Here is a 14,511-nt window from a genome sequence, read left to right on the forward strand (position 1 = left end):
TGCGTCATCTTATTACTTTATTTGAACCTGTCTAGATATAATCAGCTGCTATAATCTGTCCAAGCTATAATCAGTTTTAGCAAATCTAAATGAAAGAACATGTAAAAGGAGCTAAAAATAAGCACAGGACAAAGAAAATTATGAATAATAAAAATCTTAATCACGAGATGCATATTAAAAGAGCCATAAAAAGAAATGGCACTGGATTAAAAGTACGCGGGGTGAAAACGGGCGACTGTACATAAAAGCAGGGCTGAGACGTTAAAGTGTTTTAAGAGGTGATTTAAGTACAGTTCATAATCCTTATGAGGGTGAGAAAAATCGAGCTGCTCCGCTTTAATTGAGAATGTTTTATGTGGTTTCTATGTGCTGGGTTTTAATACAAGGGAAAGTCAATTATACGCAGCAAAGCCGCCTGAGCGTATGAGCTACACCTCGACTTGCAAAGGCAGAGGGAAGGAGGAGGAGGCGACTGTACACAGTGCAGCCATGGCGATATCGACTGAAACAAACACGCTTTTTACTTCATGACAAATAGAGGAGTGGGAGAAAATGTGGGAAAGATAGTAAGTAAATATACAGAAGGAGAAAATGGGTAGAGATAATACATAGGAAAAATATATATATATATATATATATAAAAAAAAAAGTCTCATCCAAAGCGTGTGTCATCCACTGTGTTTGACTGATGGAATACAGGAACAGTCCCAAGGGAGACATATCGATCAGATCCTGCCCATTTCCTCAAAGGAAGACTGTGGAGCCAACACAAACACACACACATGCTGGATCCAGTGGAGGAGAAAATACACGAGGATCAATGGCTGTCCAAAATAAACCCAAGAGGTCTTTAACATAAGGCAAAACATTGCCCTGCCCCACCCTGAGCCCTCATCTGTTGGCGCTCTCTCAAACAAGCCTCAACATCAGGTCCACAGACATACGAGCGAGCGTCTCCAGCTTATACACACTGTATGTGTTGAGGTTTATTAGATCGAATCCATCTCATAAATCAGGGCTCTTGTGGTTTGGGGTCAGAGACGCTGCAGCAGAGGGAGATCCCCATCTAACTGGGTGGACGGAGCACAGGACTGCAGGGAGAGCTGAACGCTAAATTTCAATCTGGGAGCAGAACGGATGACATACTACCGACGCGTTTTGCTGCTCTGCCTCTCCTGACGTCACGCGATGTAAACAGATTACCTCTGCTGCCAACAGGCCTCAGCTGATGCACTGCAATAAAGCGCTCGCGAGCTAACTGGTCCGCCGACGGAGGCAGTGTAGTAAGCCCGGCTAAAGACGAGGCCCGGTAATCTTTCAGAATCTGCAGCGGAGAGTTACATGCAACCCAGATTTCATGTTTAGAACAAATTACTGTAGGTTAAGAATCTCAAATTCAGATTCGTTTTATTCTGTGGATCGCCCACAGAGTGGCTGCAAGTGTTAAATTATCTCATCAAAATACGCGTTTTGTCAAATAGTACAAAACAAAAGATAATCGGTTTACAATCATATAAGGGGTATAAAAGTGAGACGTAAGACATCATTCCTTTCTAATATATACATATAATGGCCCACTTCAGTCACTGAAGAGAAATTGAATAAGATTAGGTTATCTACTTATAACAAACACCAGTTTATCCATCTATATGTAAAGTGTTTCCATCCTTTACTTCATCACAAAAGACCTCTCTTGTGGTGTTAACATTCAGCGTCAGGCAGCATATTGAAGTACCTGGAGTGGCAGAAAACACACCTCGGAGGAACATCAAGGCGGCCGTAACGGAGACAGAATATTACCTGCACACTTAGAGGCTTTAAGGACACGACGGCGCAGCCATTAAACGCGGAAGAGGATTCGATTTCTGTAACGATCCGGATGGCACCGTTTACAGGGTGTACTGTCTGTCTCCCTCCTCAGGACACGCTGTGATGATTCTGAACTGCCCCAAAGACGTTTCGAAGATGCGGCTAAGTGACTGTGTCCGAGGACCTGAATATTGCATTGCTGCTTGGCACCGCTGCGTACAGAGCAAACCCTCGCAGTCAGCCCCGCTGGTTTAAGTCCAGTCACTCCAACATGCTGGATGAATGAGAGGCTTTTTGGAAGACAACAGAGGTGGAGTGGGGTGAGAAAAGTGTGGAAATTGTTCAGACAAAAAAAGTCTCTCCCCCTAGGATGGGGAGCAGCTCATCCGACCCTGCCTTCCCTCTTAAAACAACATAGCTTTGCCATTGCTAATGAGTATATACTGTAGAGAGGTGGAGAAAGGGGAACCCAGAATATATGAGACAATCACAAAGGGAGAGAAAGGAAACAATAAGACAGATAACACCATCCTGTTGTTGCAACCAGCTATTTTCTTCTGACTCAAAACAGCGCTTGACATTTGCCCAGTTGCAGAAGTAATCACTGCACCTGGAGAAATATAGAAGTTACAGCTCGGGCTATTACTCCGAGTCTGTCTTGGTCTTCCTGCAGATAACTCCAGAGTTTATCTTGGCAGAAATGCGGTTTAACAAGAGGGAGACAGTGCTGAGCAGTGATCCATTCACCTCCATTTGACCCTCACTGAGCAAATTCAACATGCAGGCACTCTCAAACACACACACGCATACACCCACACACGCCCGTGCAGGCAAGGTTATTGAAGAGAAACCCATCTACTCAGTCAGCTGGAAAATCTAAAGCGTATGGCGTATGGACTGTGAAAGCGCTACAAGTAGCTGAGGTGGATTATTTTTCCCTATCTCATCAGCCAATCCAGTGGGCTCAGCAGCTGGAGAGGATGGCGGAGGAATCGCCGCGACGCCACTGATTTGTCACACTCGGGGGAAATCAGAATCTTCCGCCGTCAGACGCCGTAAACCGCCGTCTATTTAAAACACTTTGCCCAGGCAAGATGCTAACACACCCACACACACACACACACACACACACACACACATAGTTTTTACAGAAGTGGCGAGCATGGTGCAGTTGTATGGGCTCTTCCTCAAGACTTTCTCAAAGAACTCAAGTCAAGAAGAGCACCATGAATTAGTCCTGGCTGGACATATATACATTCAGTACGATGCAGCCTCATTAATGCAAAAATATTAATGAAGAAGCAAAGCCAATTTCCAAGAGTTAATTCAATGCTGCATTTCCAAGATAACAAGAGAACACAAGATGTCAGACACGGTGTATCTCAGGTAAGGAGGTAGGAGTCAGTGTGTGTGTGTGTGTGTGTGTGTGTGTGTGTGTGTGTGTGTGTGTGGTGTGTGTAAACAGAGAGTATGCATAAGCACACCCATGTGTAATTGCTGTGGCCAAGGTGGGCTTTATTTCTGTCTGCTAATCAAGTTTAATTATATTAATATTGTCTACTAAGAGACATTTTTTAAAAAAAACGGAAATCACACAGTCTGCGGCAACTGTACAGACCTGAAGGCTAAATAAAGAAGAACCGGGCTGATCAGAAGTCACCCAGAAAAGTCAGCCGAGTGCTTTCAAACCCTCCCTGCAAAAAAAAGAAGGGGGTGGAGACATTTGAGATACAAGTGTCATTAAACACTACCTATTTACACTTATCCCCTCAGCTTCCTGTCCACTAAAATACTCCGCCCTGTCACACAAAAGAGGTTGACATTATTAAAACATCTACTGCATAAAAGTCAGGTCACAACGACCTGGCAGGAAGGCTTTCTGGCACAAAGGTATCAATCTATCTTAATCCAAACTATGACTAACCAAGTAGCTTTGCTGCCTGGTGCAAACTATTTTACACAGACAATTTTGTGTATGGGTTAGGGTTACACATCTTTAGTCGGTCTGAAATGTCTTCCAATACTGTCTTGTAAAGCTTTGGGATGACAGTTGTGAAAATACGTGCCACGTAGCAAGCTGTACCGGCTCTAAATATTCCATCAAGGTTCGATGTTATCTTTGTCTTCTGGGGCAGCTTTTTCATTTAAATGCAGTTTCCGGTGTTTGTTAATCGGAAATAACCTCTTGTGTGCAGCCATGAATTAAAAAGTAGCCAATACATTTTCTGTTAGAGGAGATGGGGTGTGAGGGGCCTACTCTACAACTCTGGGTGTAAAAAGACTAAATAGCTACCACGTGACTATATTCAAATCATAAACTGTATAAAAATATGGACAATGGCAACTTGTAGTGATTACGAAGACACATCCTGTTTCTATAGCGTTAAATAACTAAATAAAACGAAATAACTGAGTATTAGTATTATATTAACTGCCTAAAATGACAGAAACCACCTTTGAAACTTTAGTACAAGTACTTGAACGTTTTAGTTTGGCCCAAGTCCCATCCACTAACATGAAGGGGGTGGAGCTTATGACCTATACTCCAGCCGGACACCAGGGGGAGCTCTACTTTCTTTGGCTTCACTTTTTAAGGAGCAGTTCCGTCGTCCATCTTTGTTCAGTGTACATCTTTGTTCAGTGTACCGTGCGAATACTTTAAAGACCAAAATAAAATCTTTCCATAAAACATGAAAGTTTTTTGTTCTCTTTCTGAAAGAAATCCTAAAAAAAAAAAAAAAAAAAAAAAAGAGAAAAGAAAAAGACTGTAAACTTAATTAAAGCAAACCAAGCAGCATAATGTTACCCTGGCAGACCGTGAAATGTGATGAGTCTTAAATTATACGGGTATTACACCTTCCAATGTGGCTACAGAAAAAAAGGTCAGAAGGATTTGTCCTTCCTGCTTGCTGCGCACAAAGCACAAACACACACGCACTGCTGAAGAGACCGCTACATAGCACCTCCACATCAAAAACAATCCGCATCGACATGACTCAGACAAATAACCCACGCCAATAACGTAACACAGCTAATCCCCCACCAAAGGAGAAGCACAGCCAACTGCCACAACAACAGCTAGACTGAAATTAACTCCATCAAGACCCACTTTTCCGGCTGCTGCACAGAAATACATTCATGCTAAAGGCGGACGGAGGTGAGGCGATTAGCCACTCAAAGCTGTTTCATTGTTAAGAGTCTTGTTGCGTATGTGCATATTACCTCCCAGCACCTTTAAGCTCTTTCAAGTTAGGAAACACATGTTAAAATCACATGTTAACGTAGGCCACAACATGGGATTATGGCACAGAATAAACACCTTAGACGCTGAGAAGAAAAAGAAAAAATGCATGTCTGTTTAACACAATGAAGCTATTGAAACCACATGTAAAGCTGCGTTGGACTAGTTTCACGATTTCTGGACTTTTCTTTGACACGGACAAGTTGGGGTCGTTAGTTCACGAGTCTGAGAAATGTGGGCCATTAAAGAAACGCATAGAATCAACATACAGGCTAACACGTAGACTATTTTTCACAACTGGAGGATTGTTTTAATACATGTGGGTCTAAACCACAAAAGGACATGACCTAAGACCTTATGGTCTGCATTTCTTTAATAAAGAAGACGGCAGTGCAGCCCAAAGGGACTGTCCTGCAAGGAAGGGCAATATCATCCGACTGCATGTGCTCTCAAATCCAATTATACCTCATGCATAAAGAGCCATTTGAACCAAACAGAACCTGACTGTCTCCTATCTTGGCTCAAAAATAATACATTTTGGAAGCTGCCCACTTATCTATAAACCTGGCTGAGTGGGTGTCTGTATTTGTGTCATCTCCAGACAGAGAGCTAAGAGGGAAAATACGAGAGGAAATCGAGGTCGCCGCATCTCTGCCGGAGTGACATCCTCTGCCACCTCCTTTCAAAAACAGCCTGCCCTCACAGCTGGACTTCTGCGCCGTGTACCTGCCTGCCTGCCACATCGACAAGAGCTAAAAGAGTCAACTGACAAAAAGGAAAAGCAAGAAAGAGACCAGAGGCTTTGGATACATCAGACATATTGGTCGAATCAGCTAAAAAGATTCTCTCTCTCTCTCAAAGGAGTAGTGAACGTGTTCTTGTTCAAATATAAAACAGCCTTCCGATAAAACAGCTGCGCATGGTTTGATTAGAGTCAAACAATAATAAGATCTCTGCAGTTACTGCTCAGCTTCACTTGCCTGAACTTCATTACAAAAACATTAACAATTTTACTGACTAATTAAAACTGCTGATGCAAATGATCACCCTCTGCTATTTGCTGGTAGAGGAGGCAAAGCCGTATTTTTTTTCCCACAAATAAAGAATGAAGCACTACAGTGGAGAGTGAATGACTATCAAATGCACCGACCAACAACTTCACAAATAATTGAGACTTGCCCATGGAGCATAGTTCGTTTTTCAAATGCTATATTGGCTTACTCAGCGCTTACAAGGAAGCTGAAATAATGGAGAGCCTCGTCTTTAAATTGGAATGATAGACTTGGCAGCTGCATTTGAAATGAGTTTTGTAAGCATTGCAAGTACAGTAATTGGCCCATCCATACAAGGACTTGCCAGACACTTTCACAGAGAGGATCCTTGCTAACATCCAGAGCAAATTACCAGAGAGAGTTGCTGAAACTCCAGTCATGTTCTCGCTGCTCCCGGAGAAACCGTGGTAGATAGCTATTTCTATCTGCAATAATTTCCCGGTCTGTGTTCCATGGGAGTGCCTGTGTTGTTTGTTAAGTAGGCCCACGCCTGTGCTCCCCTGAGCTTCCTGCTGCTGCTACATAATGAGGCTCTCCAGTTGGATGACCACTGAGACGGTGGAGGGCAGAGGTTGAGCCACTCACCCCCTCTAATTGGCAGAATCACGCCGTCACCCTTCAGTAGCAGAGGCACCGAGTTGCAAGTGGAAGTTACTTAAGATTTATTTTCACAGCATTATTCCAGGGAACATTCCACGGTGAATCACAGTTAAAGCCATTAGCAGAAAACATCAGACGAGCGGGACGGTAACAGGGACAAAAAAAGAATGCAAGCGAGAATACATCCATTGGAAACACAACCAAGATAGCAAACACTTCACAGTCTGTACAACAGAGATGGCAAAAGTATTCACATTCTGTACTTGATTAAAAGTGTAAAAAAAATACTCTGGTATATATATACACACACACACACTTACAGGAAGCGCACCATCGACTTATCTATCTATGAGCTATATATATATATATATATATATATATATATATATATATATATATATATATAGCTCCAGTCATGTCCGATCATGTCACGTCTTTTACCTCTTGTCATCCATGGACGTTAAAAAAGTAATGAACCTGTTTTTCCAATCTAAGGAGTAAGTAAAGTACAGATATTTGTGTACAAATGTAAGAAGTAAAAGTGAAAAGTTGTCAGAAAAAGAAATACTAAAGTAAAGTATTGATACCTGAAAAATCTACTTAAGTACAGTAACGAAGTATTTGTACTCGTTACTTCCCACCTCTGTATGTAACATAGGCTCTTGTTCGATACGACAGAGAGACGTAATAACGCATTTTACGACCATATAAGAATGCAACATTTGCTCTCTGGTTGCCTGGCAACTTGTCTGCATTTTGGTTGTCATACTAATTTTTAAATAATGCTCAGTCCGTGTACTTCATTTACAGTTATTGTGTACCTATAGGTGTCCATTAAATTGTATAGTCCGTATTTTGTTTAAGGTTTGCTGAAGATGTCTGAGGTTAATTACCCACCAGAAAGCGTCTACAATTGGATTCCAAAGAAACTCAAAAAGCGCCACGGTAAGTTATTCTACGTTTTCTTAGCTAGCTAGATAACTTAGTTAGCTTAAGAGATCAGCTGGCGAAGTCAACAAAAGACGATCTCTTTTGGATTTAACTAAAGTACTTCTAGCCTTATAATTTCTGTATAACCTTAAAGCAATTCATTCATTCATTCATCTTCTATACCCGTTTAGTCCTGTTAAGGGTCACGGGGGTCTGCTGGAGCCTATCCCAGCTGTCATCGGGCGAGAGGCAGGGGTAAACCCTGGACAGGTCGCCAGTCCATCGCAGGGCTAACACAGAGACAGACAACCATTCACACTCACACGCACACCTACGGCCAATTTAGAATCACCAATTAACCTGACCAGCATGTCTTTGGATGGTGGGAGGAAGCCGGAGTACCCGGAGAGAACCCACGCAGACACAGGGAGAACATGCAAACTCCACACAGCCCATGGATTCGAACCAGTGACCTTCTTGCTGTGAGACATCAGTGCTAACCACCTCGCTACTGTGCCGCCCCTTAAAGCAATTAGTCAAGAAATTATTATTAGTAACTATGATTTATTGGCCTATATTAAAATTACTGCAAGTTAGAGCTAAATAATAAGTAGAAGTTTTACTGTGACTGATATCATTTTAATTCACTATGAAAGTAAAAACTAAGTAATAACTTTGTCTCCTTTCTGTTTTATTTTATGCACAAACTCTGAGAAGATGTTTAAATGGTGTGATTGTTTGGTTTTTCTCAAGGTATGTGTCCAAGCTCCTTGAGAACAAGTCAGGCAAAGATGAGATGAGAACGATGGCGCCAGCGAAAGTAGAGATGCAATCTCCGGATAAATACCTCAAGAGGCGTTCAAAAGAGCCCAAATTGCCTGACAGTGAGTTCTTATATTAGACTGTTTTATCTGCATGTGGCTTTTTGTTTGAGTGGTAAGTTTCTTTATATTTCTGTCTTCGTTCAGAAACACAGCACTCGAAAGACGCCCGTTGCACTGTGAGGAAACCACCAGTTCCTGCAAGGACTGACAATCCACCAATGGCGACTAACACCAAGAGGGACTTTGTAAAGACGGCTGTAGCAGCGCCAAGGAAGCCACAGCCTGCAAGTGTGGACTCCCACAAGGGACACAAGCAGCTCCTTGAAAACTCAGGACCCCAAATACATAATGAAAAAGGTATTTCCTAACGTACTGCTCGTAATATTTTTTCTAACAGCCTTGAGTGCTAAACAAGTCATACATATGAAAACACAGAATACGTTCATGTTTATATTTAGTGATAAAATTAGATATTTTGGTGCCTGATTCCTTTTCCGACCTGCAGGATTATGGTCAAGTACCTGAGTACCTGCGGCAGCGCATTGAAGAAGAACGGAGGGCTCAACAACTCTGTTAAAGAACAGCAGGAGCAGGGAGCTACGAAATGCCTGTCGGACGAGGAGCGACATGCCATCCTGGAGGTACTCAAACACATGGCTGCACAATGGCAGCTCTTTCCCTAAAAACAGCAACAGGGGATTGTACAGACATCTGACCGACTGGCAGAGGACAGGACATGAATTTGATGATTTCATGAATTTAACATTTTTAGGAAAAACACTTCTTTACATAGTTTCTGGTCAGTATTTATACTAGTTTAAAAAGAGGCTTTCATAGGACCAATATAAATATTTCTGACCCACGCTGGAGAATTAGCTCTTTAGCACTCCTCTACTGTCGACAACACCTCTGACTAATGTCTGTTTACTATTCAACAGCCTTGAATCCTGACAGTTGAATTATCGCCCTGCCTGTCTTGTGACATTGATGGGTTTCCTTCCTTGAATCCAGGGCCTGAAGAAGAACTTGGATGAGCTCTATCGTGAGTACCACGGCCTCCCTCTTGTAATCTACACAGTGGCAAGGAAAGCCCAGAAGGAGCGGCTCGAAGAAAAAATGAAGCAGCTCTAGATGAACATTGACCGTTTTGAGAGATTCAAAACCATCTACGTACCTAATAATTAGGACATTAGGGTCTTGTAAATATCACATGAAAATAAAAATAAAACAGTTTTAAAATAATTTTCTATTGTTACTGCTTTTTCTGGGATCTGTGAAGCTGAACAATAAGTTTTAGTTTTTCATAGTACATCAGATCACATACCCTGCACTTCAGCTTGAAATCACAGGCATGTAAATAAATTAAATAATGTAGGCTTACATTTGTCACAATTATCTTCAAATAATCATATAAGCCCAAACAAAATATATTTATTTTTAAAGGTTCTAGCAGAATAATCTAGACTGAATTGACCAGATGTCCTGCATGAGCATCTGGATAATTTTTAATAATAAACTGAGGATTATTGGGTTGTTGTTTTTAAACCCTGTTCAACCTAGTAGAAGAAGTACACAGGAAGCGCATCGACTTTCCTTCTCCAGAAAAAGAAATACTCAAGTAAAGTACAGACACCTGAAAAATCTACGTTACTTCCCACCTCTGCTGTCCAATGAACAATAGTTAAATTACATAGGTGAATTATCCAGGTTTAGTGGGCAATCACACTACTGCAGATTGCAGGACATAAACAAGTGTTACTCATGACATTAACAATGGCTTTGCTGAAACGGACGCAGCTCAATGAAAGCCATTTTTAATTTTACTATTTGCAGCTTCCCTTCACCTACAGTGATTTCCAAAACAAACTCTAAACTCTAAAAATATAAACGGTAAAGCCGCGAGCTTTTCCACCACAGCTGAAAAGGATTTTCAGAAGAAAAGTGGGAGAATGTGATTCAAGCACAGCCTGTCCTGGCTCACAAATGAGTCCAATCAGGCAAGGTAAATGAAAACACTCACTCTTATTTCTAAAGTTGCAACGTGTGGTTATATGGAGGTCTGTGAGAAAATAGCCCCACTTCTCATTTGATTTATTACTTCAGTAAACATTTACCTAATGAGATTATGCTCTCAATCATTAGTTTTAAGCCCTCTTCAATACAGCAAGAGGCTCATTTTGTAAAGTATGGTAGCACATGGAGTAAAATGTTTGATGAAGCAAAGTATGGCTTAGGGCAGGACTATTCAAATACAAATTTAGTTGTGCCAAATTTTAGAATCAAGAAATGTAGCCAGGTCAGACATGTTAGCAGCAAATACAATAACAGAGCTGCCCTAAACTTTAGGCATTGGCTTGTCGCTACCATGTAAGCTACTTAGGTTCTAATGTCATCCAAATATGGTTGTACCTGCCTCCAGAAAAACAGGATGGAGATGCCCTAATTATTAAACTCTCTTTAAAACGGTTGTCCACAACCCAATTGGCAATGCCATCGTGGAGAAAACCCAGTCCCTTGTTGGAACTGGGCTAACGCTGACCTTAACCAAACTAATTTTGGTAGTAAAATACAGCAGTGTCATCAGCCTAGTACACTACTCACAATAACTTAGGGATATTGTGAGAGACTCAGTGGATGTCATACATACGGTGTTTGTTTCACTTCAGAGATTTTTGGGATAGGGAGGCAATTGTATTGGGGTGATAGACACACCTCATTTTGTGTTTTCCACGTAATGGTCTCACTGTGTACAGTGTGCCTTACATATTGGGGCCAATACCAAAAAATACTAAAAGACAACCCTTTTAAATGTGGCATCAATTTCAACATTCTGTGGGTATAAAAAGCTGGTATTGTCAGTAAGTCATTCCAAGTTCATCATTCAAACAGCCATGAACACACGACGTCACTTAACGGACGAGCAGCGCCACCTGGCCATAGCGCGCCTTCGGGTCGGTGGCAGGCAGTCAGATGTTACTCGTGAACTTGGTGTGTCTCAAAGTGTCATCAGCAGACTTGCATCAAGACACAGAACTACTGGCAGAGTTTGTGACAGACCCAGGAGTGGGGCCCCACGAGTGACAGACCGCAACGATGACCAGTACCTAAGGACCTATGCACTCAGACATCGTTATGCAACTGCCACACAGCTGCAGGCCTGTTTACGAGATGTAAGGGGTACTAGGGTTTCCAGACAAACCATTCGCAACCGACTCCACCGCTTTGGCTTGAATGCCAGACGACCGTTGCAGGTGATTCCACTGACACCAAGACACCGCCGTGAACGTTTGCAGTGGGCACAAGATCATGTGACCTGGACAATGCAGCAGTGGTCTACCGTCTTGTTCACTGATGAGTGTCGGGTCACCTTGCACAGAAATGATGGTCGTCAGCGTTGGTGGAGAAGGCGAGGTGAGCGATATGCCGAGGTCAACACGGTCCCCAGGGTTCGCTTTGGTGGAGGAGGTGCAACAGTCTGGGCAGGCATCACCAGTCAGCGCAAAACAGATTTGGTTATTGTAGATGGCTCAGTCACTGCACATTCTTACCTCAGAGACATCATAGAACCCATCATCATCCCCCAATTCCGCCAGCACACCCCCAACTTTCTGTTCATGGATGATAATGCTCCACCACATCGTGCCAGAATTGTCACAGCTCGACTTCAGGAAGTCGGAGTGCCTCATATGGTATGGCCAGCAATGTCCCCTGACCTGAACCCCATAGAGCAGAAGCTGAAGCAGAGACTGGATGATCGTACCCCACCCCCACGTGGCCTGGCAGAACTGCATGTAGCACTTGTGGAAGAGTGGAACGCATTACCTCAGAACAACATCATGAGGCTAGTGAGGAGCATGAGACGTCGCTGTCAAGCTGTCATTGCGGCAAATGGTGGAAACACCCGCTACTGACATTGTCAATTTTTGTTATTTGGGGCTATCCTTGTTATTGTCTAAATTTTTGGGGTAATAAATATTAAACTAATGAAAATGGTGTTTCTTCTCATTCATTATTAGTAATATCAAAGGGAACTTTTACTTATTTCATTAAAATTTCAATAGGAAAAGCACTCATGTAAATAACAATATCCCTAACTTATTGTGAGTAGTGTATATGTTAGCCTATAGGCAAGGATACCCAGTGGTATCATAGGTAGATGGAAAATAAAATAATGCAAAGAACAGACCCTTGAGGCACTGCATACTTCAGCACTTCAACATCATCACTAATGGCCAATGAACATTTTGAACATTTATAGAGCAGACACATTTATAGGAAACCCAAGACAGGTCAGCTCACTGTTCATAATGCTTTACTGTCCTTCGAGTACGCCTCTGAGCACAAGAGATTTAAATTTATTTATTAAAAACACATAATGTAATAAAAGTTATCTCATACACTCAAAAGCAATAAAGTGAGGAAACATCATAAACTAGCTGTAGTTACCTACATTAAAATTTAAGGTGAAACTAAACAACAGCAGGGTGTGTCCTAAACCAGCTACCACTACCGTTTTATTCCTGGGTATGCATGAGGCAGAAGGTAATATTAATTGAGTGTTTCAACATTTCATATTATTCTGCATAGGGGCAAATTAAAACAAAGCATATAAAGTGACAGCTGAGGCTTCAACCACCCCATGAATCCTTCACTGGGGTAATTTACAACTCTGCAGGGCCATGTCAGCCAGAAAACCCCCCACAGCGAGAAGGCTACCTGCTGAAACGCTCAGCTAACATCTGCGGTGAGCAAGCTTTCAGTTCCTATTCATATACTGTAAACATTTCAAACGACCAGCTTATGGCTGTGACAATGAGGATCTTTCTTTTTCTTTTAAATAGTTGAATTGTATAAAACTGGTGCATGTAGAGGCTATCACAAAAGCACCATTATATCTGATGTAGAAAGGAAAAAAAAATACTGATGCAAAATACTGCAAAGAGACGAATGAAGGACATGTCCTCACCATAGACTGTCAATAAAGATAGACATTGGAACAGTGCCTCAAAAGTGACACCAAAGCAAGTAGAGCGCCCCCTGGTGTCTGGCTGCAGTATAGGTCATAAGCTCCACCTCCATGTTAGTGGATGGGACTTGGGCCAAACTGAAACACTAAAATACACATAAAATAATTTTTTCAAGGGTAGTTTCTCTCGTTTTAGGTAGTTAGTATAATGCTGATGTATACTTAAGTGTCAATTATTCTGATACGTTTCGTTTTTGATATAGCTATACTCACTACAGTTATTTTCCCCCCAGCAAAAAACAAACAAATCTCGTTCTTGATTGGGTCTTTAAATTATGTCGTCAACAATTCTGATAGATTTCTTTTTTCAAAAGTGAACTGCTGTTGCTCACTGAAAATGCTGGTAAATAAATCTATTTTGTGAGAAAAAATTCACTTTAAGAGATTTTATTTGTATGTTATGCATGCTCAATGTGGGTGGTGGGGGTGGCGGCAGGCTCACAGACATTTCTTTTTCTAGCTGCTACAAGTGCGTGGGAGTAGGGGGTACATGGCTGGAGGTCAAATGTCTGAAGGGGTACGGGCTGTGAAAAGTTTGGGAACCACTGGTCTAGCCCAAGTGTGGGCGGGTCATCGATAACAAGGCCCCACGTGGCTCCACTCTGAGACCGTACTGTGCAGACTCTGCCTCCAAAGTCTGGCTCAGTTTGACCAATGCAAAGAAGTGGGGACGCATTGTACATATTTACATACAGTCTATGGTCCTCACTCTTAAGAGGAACTGCAGTAAAAGTATTTAGTACTGATCAGTACTTTTAGACATTCAAGTCAATCTAATGCACACGAACATAGAGGTATAAAGCTAAATTATATTATAAGATCCTAGATGAAACAAAAATATATTGTTTTTTACAAAATAACCTGCAAGTAGGGGACTAAGCACAGATACCCAAGTTCTGTACTTTTGGTATTTAAAGCAACAAACACAATTTTACACAAGAAGATGGGTTTACTGAACACCAGTAATACGGCTGAGCCTATGAAAACAGTTGTATCATGTCTTCTGTGTCTAACTAACTTGGAGGCAGT

At 41.9% G+C, this 14,511-nt stretch overlaps 1 protein-coding gene and 1 pseudogene across 2 annotated transcripts in view; one reads left to right on the forward strand and one right to left on the reverse strand.

Annotated features, from left to right (window-relative positions):
- myripb (myosin VIIA and Rab interacting protein b) overlaps positions 1 to 14,511 on the reverse strand; it is a 123,171-nt gene that overhangs the window by 94,397 nt on the left and 14,263 nt on the right. The window lies entirely within an intron of this gene.
- LOC311503684 (enkurin-like) lies at positions 3,173 to 9,587 on the forward strand (annotated as a pseudogene). Its single transcript has 5 exons — positions 3,173 to 3,195; positions 8,386 to 8,516; positions 8,601 to 8,813; positions 8,962 to 9,097; positions 9,468 to 9,587. The product of its transcript is annotated as an enkurin-like (transcript).

The sequence above is a fragment of the Chelon labrosus genome (genome assembly GCF_963514085.1).
Source record: "Chelon labrosus genome assembly, chromosome: 18".
NCBI classification, from domain to species: domain Eukaryota; kingdom Metazoa; phylum Chordata; class Actinopteri; order Mugiliformes; family Mugilidae; genus Chelon; species Chelon labrosus.